Source organism: Antechinus flavipes, chromosome 3, assembly GCF_016432865.1.
Source record: "Antechinus flavipes isolate AdamAnt ecotype Samford, QLD, Australia chromosome 3, AdamAnt_v2, whole genome shotgun sequence".
Taxonomy (NCBI): Eukaryota; Metazoa; Chordata; class Mammalia; order Dasyuromorphia; family Dasyuridae; genus Antechinus; species Antechinus flavipes.
The window spans coordinates 558856781-558869130 of NC_067400.1; the positions used below are offsets into that span (position 1 = coordinate 558856781).

General features: G+C 31.9%; 1 protein-coding gene across 1 annotated transcript in view; it reads right to left on the reverse strand.

Moving 5' to 3' along the window:
• Positions 1-12350, reverse strand: part of CSMD2 (CUB and Sushi multiple domains 2) — a 1001023-nt gene that overhangs the window by 122756 nt on the left and 865917 nt on the right. The gene's annotated exons all lie outside the window — the stretch shown is intronic.

Below are 12350 nucleotides of genomic sequence, written 5' to 3' on the forward strand. Positions count from 1 at the left end.
GTATCTTATCAATTGATTAATAACCTAGATATTCCCATTCTCAAGCATCCTGATATTTGCTATTCATGTTTATGTTCTAGATTTGTTGGCTTCTCTCCAGGCACTTTTCCTTTTCCATCTGATGCTTATTTGCCTATTATATTTGTCTGTGATAATGATCAAACCCCTCTGTACTGATATAACTGTATTGGGCAACAGGGAACCAATGCACTCAAACATTCTAGCCATTATTTCCAGCAATGGATGCCTAACTGTAGAGGTACCCTACTCTGTATCCTACATTCATATAGAACCAGGTTCACACAAACTACAAGTTCCCATAATAAAAAGACCTGAACTAATTATTAGTTCCCTCAAGCCCTGAGATCTTAGAAATCTATAACAGAGATCTAGTGCCCTTCACCCTGACTAAAGAGTCTAAATCTAAGCCAATATCCAATATACTGATATTCTGGATATATCTAATATACGGATTATACCATTCTTATATAGAGAAATAATATTCTCTAAGCTTATTTATTATTTACTTCTATATACTTAATTCTGCTCTCATTAATCAACCAAAGAATACAGGGCTGATTTCAAACTATACCTACACCAGTGTATGAAAAGGACCATCAGAAGCAGCCTGAAGCTTCTCTTATATGCATGAGGTGCTAATTACTCACACTGTGTGAAGTACAAGCCCTCTTCAATTCAGCATAATGCTGTTATACACAAAACTCTTATCAGCAGGTAATGTTCAATCTATTCAAAATAATTCAGCAAATATTTATTAAGTGTTGGCTTTACTAGGAGAGTGAATAGAAAGGAAGACAAGGACAAATGATCTGACTTTTGGTAAGTATGGAGAGTAGGAAGTAGGAAGACACTTTTTAAGTGCTTTATTGATAACTTTTACTTTTAAATCAACTCATTTTTGACAAGACCTCTTATAATACAGAAACAAAGTCAGACAGAGAGAGGGTGGGGTAAGGAGCAGGGGAAAAAGAGAGAGAGAGAGAGAGAGAGAGAGAATGAGAACTTCAAATATATACAGTTCTTAAGTTGTTCTCTGGGACCATGATGACTGTTTACAATTAAATTATGTTTAGTCTTCTTTCATTTTTCATTTGTTTATATTACTGCAGTCATATGTGCAAATTATTTTCCTATTTATGCTTACTGAATCAATTCACATGAATCTTTAAAGACTTCTCTGAATTCTTATTCATGGTTTCTCAGAGCATAATTCCCATGACTTCACTTCTTCTTCAAAAAAAGTCTTTTGTTCCAAAAATAAATTAAATGCTGCTGAGATTATTTTGATACATATTGAACTTTTCTTTCTGTCTTTTATCTCATTGAGGTATAAACCTAATAGTAGCATTGTTGATTCAAAAAATATAAACACTGTGGTGACTTTTCTGCCATAATTCCAAACTGTTTTCTGCATTGATTATATCAATGCACAGTTCTAACAATGTTTTATTATGTTTGATTTTCTATCTGACAATTTCCATCTTTTTAACACCTTATACATAATTTTGCAATGGTCTGCATTAAGTTTAAAATGTTTGTATTTCTGCCATTGTCAAGTAATTGTTACCTATGTTCAAAGTTCAGGTTGGCCTTCCTCCTAGACAAGGGGCCTCAACCTTTCTAAACTCCAGATTATCAAGGACAATTAATTGTAAAATTACACATAATCAAAAATTTTACTGTCACAGTCCATCTAACTCTAAAGGGAGTCTTTATTGGCATATCAGAAAAGTGACAATACAAGCTCTGACTGAGGACCTCCAATGAGGATGAAACCACTACATATTGAAACAGCCAATTCCATTTGTGGATAACTTGAATTGTTAGAAAAATTTCCCCTCCTAATAAAATTAATTTCTCTTTTTTCAATCTTCAGGTATCTAAGTTCAGCCTTCTGTATCTAATTAGAAAATCTTATTTTTTTTCCTTATGATAGTTCTTCAAATACTTGAACTTAACTCTCATGTCTTCTTCCTTCCCTTTTCCCTTCTCAGACTTCTTTGCATTCTTGTGAAAACTATCCAGCTATCAATGTTGTTCATAAATAGTGGTGCCCCAAACTAAAAACAATTCTCCAGATGTGAGATGACAAGGGTATTATTACAAAGGAATTATCTCTTCATCATACCTTTTCTAATATAGCCTAAATTGAAAAATCTGGCTGAAGATAGGTCTAGATTAAGTTCTCTTACCAGGAGGAAGATATGTTTTGCATCTCTAGATAGGGAAGATATTGCTCCCAGAGAAGGCACAGAATGGATCACAGAAGACAAAATGGGCAATTTTGATTATATGAGAGTGTTTTCCACAAACAAAATTAATAAAATTAAAAGGAAAAGAAAAATTTTAATTGGGAAAAAAATCTCTGGAACAAATTTCTCTGATGAAAGTCTGATAACCAAGGAGAGTAGATTCAAAAATAAAAATAATGAAATGGAGCCATATATATATATATATATATATATATATATATATGTATATATTACAAATATCTTATTTGACCCTCACAAAAACCCAAGGAGGTAGATGCTATTATTATTCTGATTTTACAGTTAAGAAATGTGAGGCAAAAAAAGACTAAAGGACTTGCTTAGGATGACACAGTTAGTAAGTGACTGAAGCTGGATCTGAATTCAGGAATTCCTGATTCTAGATCTAGGGCTCTGTCACCCTTGTCACCTAGATAACTCTTGATAAATGATCAAAAAATATGAATAGGCAATTTTTAAGCTAAAAAAATTCCAAAGTATCAAGTGCTATATGAAGAAATGCTACAATAAAAATATCTCATACCTATCATATTATCACAAATTTTGGGGAAAAATAAGTAAAATAATAATTGTTCAAAAGGACTTCAGAAAGAGAAATACATGTATGTCTTGTTAGTGGAACTGTAAAATAATCCAAGCATTCCGGAAAGCAATTTGGAATTACCCCAAAATTACAATCCTTCTATTTAAGCCAATATTCCAAAAAGATCAAAGAAAGGGGGAAATGACCCAGAAAATAGGAAAATGCAAAATTGTTAAAAGCTGTTTTTGTTGTAGTAAGGCAAAGAATTGGAAATAAGGTAAGTGTACATCAATTGGCGAAATGTCTGAAGGAATTATTGTGTATAAATGTCATATAATATAGAATCATAAGAAATTCAATAAGGGTAACAGAGAAACCAGAGAAGATTTGTAGGAATTAAAGATGAGTGAAGTGAGCAGAACAAGGAAAATAATTTATACAGTAATAACAATATTATAAAGAAAAACAACTTTGAATGACTTAAGGCCTCTGATCAATGCAATGACCTACCACAACTTTAGAAGACTTATGAACAACCATGTCATCTCTGAGGTAGGTGAGGGACTCAAGGTGAAGAATGAAACATGCAATTTTAAAGAGAGTAAGTATGTAGATTTTTTGCTTATTTGTTTTGAGAATTTTGTTTTTCATTTTTATCAGGAGGGAGGCTTTAAGGACAGTGGAAGTCGCAAAACAATATGACAAATAGAAAAGAAATAAAGGAAGATAAGAAGGAAGGAAAGTAAGAAAGAAGGAAGGAAGGAAGGGAGGGAGGGAGGAAGGGAAAGAGGAAGGGAGGGAAGGAAGGGAGGAAATGAAGGAAAGAGGGAAGGGAGAGAGGGAGGAGTGAAAGAAAGGTCATTGAAGCATTTTATTTAAATAAAGAAAATAGAACTGAAGGAAGTCCAGAAAGAAAAAGACAAGGCAGACAGCTTTGAAAGACATGTTCAGTTTATTATACACTTTTGAACATCTGTATGTAATAGTTTAGTATTTTGACATTAATTTACCTTTTCCTACTTATACATGGAAATATTATTTTTCTTTTTTGGTATGCAATAAATTCAAATTTAAAAAAATAAATTAGAAAGTAAAATGTTGGATTTTTATGTCTTTTTTAAAAACTAGCAGGCATTAAAACATGTTTATAATTTTCTTTATTAGCCTTTTTTCCATTCTACTTTGTAAATGGAATTTTTTAGATGTTAGATTCAGATTTTTTAAATTAAAAAAAAATACTAACCAAGATTGCATTAGCTTTTTTCATTGCTACATAACAATCCATATTGAGCTTGCAAGTTCATTAAAAACTCCCAAACCTTTTTTTTAAATCAAAGTGTTATCTGACTATGCTTAATTGTACTTGTGAAGTTGATTTAAAAAAAAATAACTCAAGCATAAGACTTTAAATTTGTTCTTACTGAATATCATCTTATTCAATCTAATATTCTAGTCTGTCTGTATTTTTTTGAATACTCATTCTGTCCAGAAGTTTGTTAGCTCTCCTTTCCTGCTTTGTGTCAAGGATAAATTTGATGAGCATTCTCTTTATCTAAATTCCAGATAAAAATGCTAAACAGTGCAAGGTCAACTCAGGCCTCTGCAGACCTCCAGCCAAGGTGATACTAAGTAATTAACTCCCATGTCTTTTGAATTCAGACATCCCATCAGTTACACATCCAAATAATAGTCCTATTTACTAAGCCTACATCTCTCCACTTTTTCCAATTGAAGAGTATGAGATAATTAACTCTATCCTTTGCTACAATCTAAGTAAATTTATCTAAGCTAACTTCTCTAACACTTTAGCAATTTTCTTTAAAAAGGAAATGAGGTTAGTTGGACATGACTTTTTCTTTGTGAAATGATGCTACTTGGGATTACCATTTACCCCTTACTTTTTCTAGATATTTATTAACCATCTTAATGATGCCTCCTCTGATGGCAGCAACAGTGGCAAGAGTCTCTGTTATCACTTTGAGGGTTTGTAAGGTTTTTTTTTTCTTTTCTTTTCTTCTTCTTCTTCTTTTTTTTTTTTTAGTGGGAATAAGGGTGTGGATAGAAAGTCACAAAGTGTAAGTCAAGGAGCAGGAGAGGAAATAGACACCAAAGTACAGTAAAGTTAACATAGGTGGGATTTGAAATACTATGTCTTTCAGAATTCTTTGAGTAAAGCTGAATTTGTATAATATGAATTTACATAAGACTAGAATTGTTTGTACATTTAATATGATTTAGGTCATTTTAGGAGATTTTATGGGTCACATATGGCCAGTTAAATCACATACCTAATACTTCTGGTTTATCGAATATCTAATCTAACACCCTCATTTAGAGAAAATATAGTTCATCTGGTCTAGGTGATGATCAAAGATAATCATTTAAGTACTCCTTTATTATTGTCTTACACTTCTTATCTAGGATAGTAATGTTATATTAATTAATTTCATTTTATTCTTACCCATCCAAAAGCAATTTTTCTTCTAAGAGAAAATAAGCAAACTATTCTTTCTCTCTGTTGTCAGTGATCATCAATGTTAACACTTGGCACTAAGCCTGTCACTTCTGTGATCATCTCTTTCCCCAATGTGGCTAAAAACAAAAACTTTTTTGTTGTTATTCCTCAGATTTCCCCATGGGCTCTGAGATTTTACATGACACAGTTTGTATTCATCCTGTTACCTGCTTTTGCTGATATTTCCTCTGTACCAATTTTAAATATCTAAAATCATATGGTTAGCTCTTTTGGGATCCACACTAGTCTCTTCAAACAAGTTCCACAATATTAAATTGTTTTTATAAAACCATATAAAACCAAGTCTTTTCTTTGCCTCTTACAAGTAGATTAATTAGTATACTTAGTTACAATTTCCTAGTCTAATGATGATGCTACCCTGATACTAGCTGTGGTCAATAAACTCTGATGCAGCTAGTATGATAATCAAGGGTAAAACTTTTTAGAATATGTACTCACTTATAAAATACTGATGAGAAAGATACTGAAATTATGAGCAGTATTACCAGAGAAAACATTGGGAAGCAGTAGGTGGGAGAAACAAACTTACACAAGAAATCTGTCAAGAAATCTAAACAAATCAGTATTCTAAGCATTTGGTGAATAAACATACATAGATTTAATAATTAAAAAATGACCCAAGAAAATATCAGTTAATTACCCTCTAATCTGATTCTTTTCTAACTCTACCAAAACTTTTTGAGTATAATCTATATGTTTATAAAGAATATTTTTGGTGAAAGTATGGAAAGGTACCAAAAATATTTTTTCCTGACATAAAACCTAATTTGCCTCCTTGCCAATTCCACCCATTGCTACTACCTCTAATCTCTGAGGTCTAACAGAACTAATTGAATTAATTCCAATTTTTCATGAAATTCTTTTAAAACTTCCAGACATTTAAATTTCACTGAATTTTCTTTTCTGCAGTTTATAGATCATATATGTAGAGCTGTAAAGGACCTTGGAAATCATGGATTCTAACTTGCTCATTTTACAAATAAAGATACTGAAGCCTGGAGAAGTCAAACAACTTTCCCAAGATATTTCAACTAATTCTTCTACTACACAGTCAAAATACTCTATGGATATTCTCCATCAAGATCATCAATGATCCACTTAACCCAAGGTACTCAGAATTCAATTCAATATTCCAGAAGAAGAAAACATATTAGATTTACATTCAGAGGCCCTGGGCTTGAATTTCTATTTTGGAATTCAATTAATATTTGTGTGAACTCAGGAAAGTTAATCACCTTTTTGGGACTTAGTTGTCTTAACTGTAAAATTAAAAGATTGAATTAATGATATCTAAAAGTTCTTTTCAGATATATGATCCCATCATCTGAGATTGATCCCATTATTCCTGGAATCCATCCCTTTTAATGTAATCTAAGGTCACATTAGCTCTTCATACTACTGTATCACAATATTGACTCAAGAAGAGTTTTCAGTCCAATGAAATCCCCATGTTGACAATAACAGGCATTGGAGTCCATTGAGTAAAATGTCACAAGGTCTCTCCTATGACAAAAATTTTAATTTAGTATTTATTATATATGCAAATTTATTGTGTATTATATTTATTTACTATTTATTGTATATTATTTATTATATAAGATCATATATATATATGTATTTATATACATACATATATGTTTCCTTTAACAAATAATTTTGTTTCTTTGATCTCCTGATTATTTAATCTTTTGAAAGAGATAGGTTAAAAGGTGCAGGAAATTTCTCCATATGGAAAAGAAAAGAAAAATAGATGAAACATCTACTGTTCAGATTATAACTCATAGCTAGATGGGCAACTTATAAAGCTCATCCATATCTATCACAGATAATACAAATGGAGAAAGAACTAGATCCATAAATAAAATAATATCACATATAAACCTATATATAATATATATGTAATATATGTATAAATGGCCATATTTACGTCTACTTATAGATATACTCTTTCTTATGTGTTTGAACATGCAAGAATCTATGAACTGTGAGTTCATGTATTATTTTCTTTATACATTTTTGTTCTCTCTACTGTATATACAGGGACACTAAAGCTCATGTGGATAGAGAGAAACATAGTTCGATGCATAGATATTTAGATAATCAGACAGATATAGAGATGATAGATGATTGATAGATAGATAGAAAGATAGAAAAAAATAGATAAATGGATGGATAAGACATGCATTTCTCTAAATGCAAATAGAGATACAGATATATAGTATAATTTTGTGTATGGGAAATAATATATGTTACAGTACATTGAATTGTGTTATGTATGTATGTATCTATTTATTTATCTATTCTTGCCTCTGTGTGTAAAGAGATATATATCTATGTATGTATACATTGGTATACACTGGTTGTTTTGTACCTGAGTATACATATCTTCATTAAAGTCTTATTCTGGTGACTCATTTTGGCACCAAGGTGACTGGTTTTTACAGTATATGCTAGTGGGCTTCTAAAACACCCAATAAACTGTGAAGTCTTCAAGGATGGGCCTAGGGACAGACTACATCTGGTCATCCAAGGGCCAGACTATATAAATTGGAGAGACTTACAAAAAGGAATGACACAACCAAACACAGATGTTTGTAGATTTTTACTTTGTTTTATGGTTTTCAGAGAGTTATAAAATTTTATTTTTGATTTCCTGAAATTTGTTTTTCTTTGTTTTTTTTAAATCATTAATTTTAGAGATCCAGTGATTCTAAATTATCTCTCCTGCTTTCCATGCCAGTTTTTTACACCATATATATTGCATTTCAATTTATTTTTTCCAACCTTTTGATTTTGTTCATACACACAAACATATTTGTTATTTCATGGAGGTACAGATTTCTGTTTGATCTATTCTTGTTTATAGAAAGTATATTTCTTGGGGGTTTTATCTTTCTCTTTCTAAACTACTTATTCTCCTCCCAAAGCTTTTACTGAAAGCTTTTATTTTATTTTTATCTCTTCATTTTTTCATGTAGTTTTTTTTTTTTTTTTTGGAAAATCCATTTTTTCCTTTGAAAGTTTTCAACCATAAAAACTTTCCAAGACCATCTAAATCTTGGCAGTGCTAATAATGGAAATACCTATGATGGTAAACAAACAAATTTAACTGGCAAACTGAAGTATGAACACATATCTATATATGTGCAGGCATATGTAAGTCTATAGTTGTATTTTTGTTCCCATCTTTGTGTTTCACATATGTATAAATGGCCATATTTATGTCTACTTATAGATATACTTATACTCTTTCCTATGTGTTTGAACATGCAATAATCTGTGAATGTGCAGACATAGAGATATCTATATTTCTCTTCTACATGTGGGCAGATACATATTTTATTTAAGGAAGAATTAACCATTTTAATTATTTTCTATGAAGAAATATGTTCTGATACCTTCTTCACATGATTTACTACTAGAGGTGTATAAAAATGTTGAATACTTGTAAAAGAATGTAGTTTTCTAAAACCTTCTCTGGCTAGGGTGAAAAGTCCATTGTATATAAGAAGCATGAGACTTCTTAGATACTTAGAGGACTCATAACAGAATTTTACATAAGGTTCATTTAACATTATAGGAGAAGATAGGAAACAGTGACCATGATGCTGTCTCATATTTATGGTTCATGTTCTTTCACTGACACAACTTTCAAGACTAAATATAGTTGTTGGTTAATTAGCACAGTTAAGAGGTAGGTTTGAGTTTGAAAAATGCACTGGGAAGATCCAAGAATCAATTCTCAATCTAACTGAAGTACTTTACTTTATTTCAAAGAATAAGAATTCAATTGAGAGTTAGCTATAGATAAAAATTAGAAAAATACAGGTAGACAAATGTCAGAATTTTCAAAGAGGGGAAGGTGAATTCTTTAAACTGTAGGGTAGGGAGCTTGGTACCAGGTCTAGGCAGAATTTTAAAGTGAATTATTAAAGGTAGTGACAAGTACACTTGTTTATCAATAAAATTTTGAGACTTATTTTAATTTCCAACCCTCCACACATACATAGACACACTTTTTTCTGTCAAGACTGCTAGTTAAGTGGTAAAGTAAGTAAAATACACATGATAAACATGAATTTTAAAAATGTAAATAGAACATAAACTTTGTGTGGGCAGTTAGAGTTTCTTTTTTGTCTTTGTATTCTCGGTAGTATAATGCTTAGCACATATAAGTTACTTAAATGTTTGTCCTTTGATTTTTAATTGACTCAGGCATTGACAGATATTCTCAAGATATATATTTTTTCCATAATGCAAAAAATGTCAAGTGACAGAATTGGAAATTGTTGAATGACCAGAACTAATTAATGATTATTTGATTAACGTTAACCTGGGGGAAGTGGTGAAGTGCCCAAAGAGTTGAGCTCTATGTTTTGTTTGATGTTTTTATCAATCACTTGAATTAAAGTATAGATAATATGCTTATCAAAATTTGTTGTTCAATCATTTTCAGTCAGTCTGACTCTTTATGACACCACTGGTGGTTTGCTGGGCAAAGATACTGGAGTGCTGTGTCATTTCCTTCTCTAGTCACTGGAATTGAGGCAGACAGGGTTTAGTGACTTGTCCAGAGTCACACAGCTACTGTTTAGAACCAGATTTGAACTCACATAAAAAGGATTCTAATCCCCACATCCCACTTTTTTAAGTTTCTCCTTCAGGATCAAGAAGCTTGTATTGTTTGTGATTATCTCCTCCCCATATCATCCTCTCTCTTAATTCCATCCCTATTTCTGTATGTTTCCCCACTGAATTAATTTCTGCACCAAATCTTTAGTGTTTGTGTGTGTTTGAATATGTTTAACATTCCTTTGTACATTCAGATAAAAGTAAGGTTCATATGATAATTTTCTCTCCATCATTTTCCTCTTCTATTTCTCATGCACCCCAATTATGAGAAACAACAAGTTCCACATTCTTCTTCCTTTCATCTTCCTTCCTCTTTCCCCTCTTTAAACCCTTAGAATAAAACCAATCTATTCCCAAGACCTCTGCTTTTCTTACTTCAGTCCATCAATACCCTTTGAAGATATGACAGTTCTGAAAAAACATTTGTCTCTTCCCTTATTAGAATGTTTGCATTTCATCATCAAACAGTTCCTTCTAACTACTTAATAAATTTCTTTTTCTAAGTTTCTTTGGATTCATAAGTTTATATTTCAAAGTTCCTATACTTTTTCACCATCCTATTTCATTAAAGTTTTTTTTTTCCTTCTGAGAATTATATTTGCAGGGAAAGTTATTCTTGGTTATAGGTTTGTAACTTTTCCTGTTGAGAATGTTATATTCAAGATGTTTCTTTATGTTTTAATAGAAGTTTAATATGCCATATATTGTATGATTTTTACTGCAGTTGTTTAGAATTTGAACTGATTTCTTCTGGATTCTTGCAGCATTTTTTCCCCCTTAGAGGCAGGAGTTCTGGAGTTTTGCTATAACATTCCTGAGATTTTTCTTTTGTAGGCTCCTTTCAGATGTTTGTAGATTTTTACTTTGTTTTATGGTTTTCAGAGAGTTATAAAATTTTATTTTTGATTTCCTGAAATTTGTTTTTCTTTGTTTTTTTTAAATCATTAATTTTAGAGATCCAGTGATTCTAAATTATCTCTCCTGCTTTCCATGCCAGTTTTTTACACCATATATATTGCATTTCAATTTATTTTTTCCAACCTTTTGATTTTGTTCATACACACAAACATATTTGTTATTTCATGGAGGTACAGATTTCTGTTTGATCTATTCTTGTTTATAGAAAGTATATTTCTTGGGGGTTTTATCTTTCTCTTTCTAAACTACTTATTCTCCTCCCAAAGCTTTTACTGAAAGCTTTTATTTTATTTTTATCTCTTCATTTTTTCATGTAGTTTTTTTTTTTTTTTGGAAAATCCATTTTTTCCTTTGAATCTCTACTTGCAGTTGTTATAGAGTTAGATTTGTAATAATTTTTGATTCAGCATGGTGTTTTTGATGATTTTCTCATTTCTTCAACTTTGGTTGTTGAATTAGGGTTATAAGCCAGGATCACCCTCCACATCCGGACCAGCCTCCACATCCAGACATCCTTTTAGATAGGTTGGTTGGCCTTGCTTATTCTTACCTAGATGTTTGGCATTCCTCTGATTACTTCTACCTCCCAGGGTTAGACTCTTCTGGATCTATGAAATAGTACTATGGAGTGTTATGTCTCCGGGGCTCTCTTTGGAATCTCAGGATTGAGTATAGAGACTTGAATGTCTCTGAGCCTAGGGTATCCTTCTCTGAGCACTGGTCAGCTGGTCAGTACCATGGGAGTTGCTTCTTCCTATATTTCCCCAAGGCTCACTCTGAGGCTTTCTCAGGGAAACCATTCACTCTTGCTGTTTCTAGACATTGTGCTTTGTAGACTACATGTTTTTAGTCTCTGGTTGTTCCAGCATTCTCATTGTTTAAGGGACTCTGTTCCTATTGTGACAATAAATTACGTTTGACTTTTTTGAGGACAGAAGATGTCATTTATTCTAATTGAATTTCCTGATCATTATTTGGTCTAATTAGAATTTCAGATTTTGGTGGGAGCAGGTTTTAGGGAGCAAGGCAGCCTGAATCCAATTTATAAAGGTCACAGTTCTTGGTAACAAGTTCCAGTATTCTTTCTATTATCCCACATTGCTTCTTTTAAAATTCTGTTAACTTGAATTTTTGGTCTATGCATTATGCTTCTCTACTCCCAAGCAAGCATATGGACAGCCTTATTAACAGAGCAGAAAGTACAGTTTACCTGTATCAGGGAACTTGAAAGGTCAGCCAGGAATAAACTGCTTTTGATCTCCCAGATTAGATGAGGGCAGCCTGATTGCAAAAACTGATACTGTTGCTGCAAGAACAATTCCCAGAGTGACAGACCTAAAATATTTCCTTAAGGGCAAGCCTGAGAACAGATGCAAAAAGTGACAGAGTACAAGGGTACTCATAAAGATCAGACACACAGAAGATGAGATTGTACATTTGATTGTAGTCA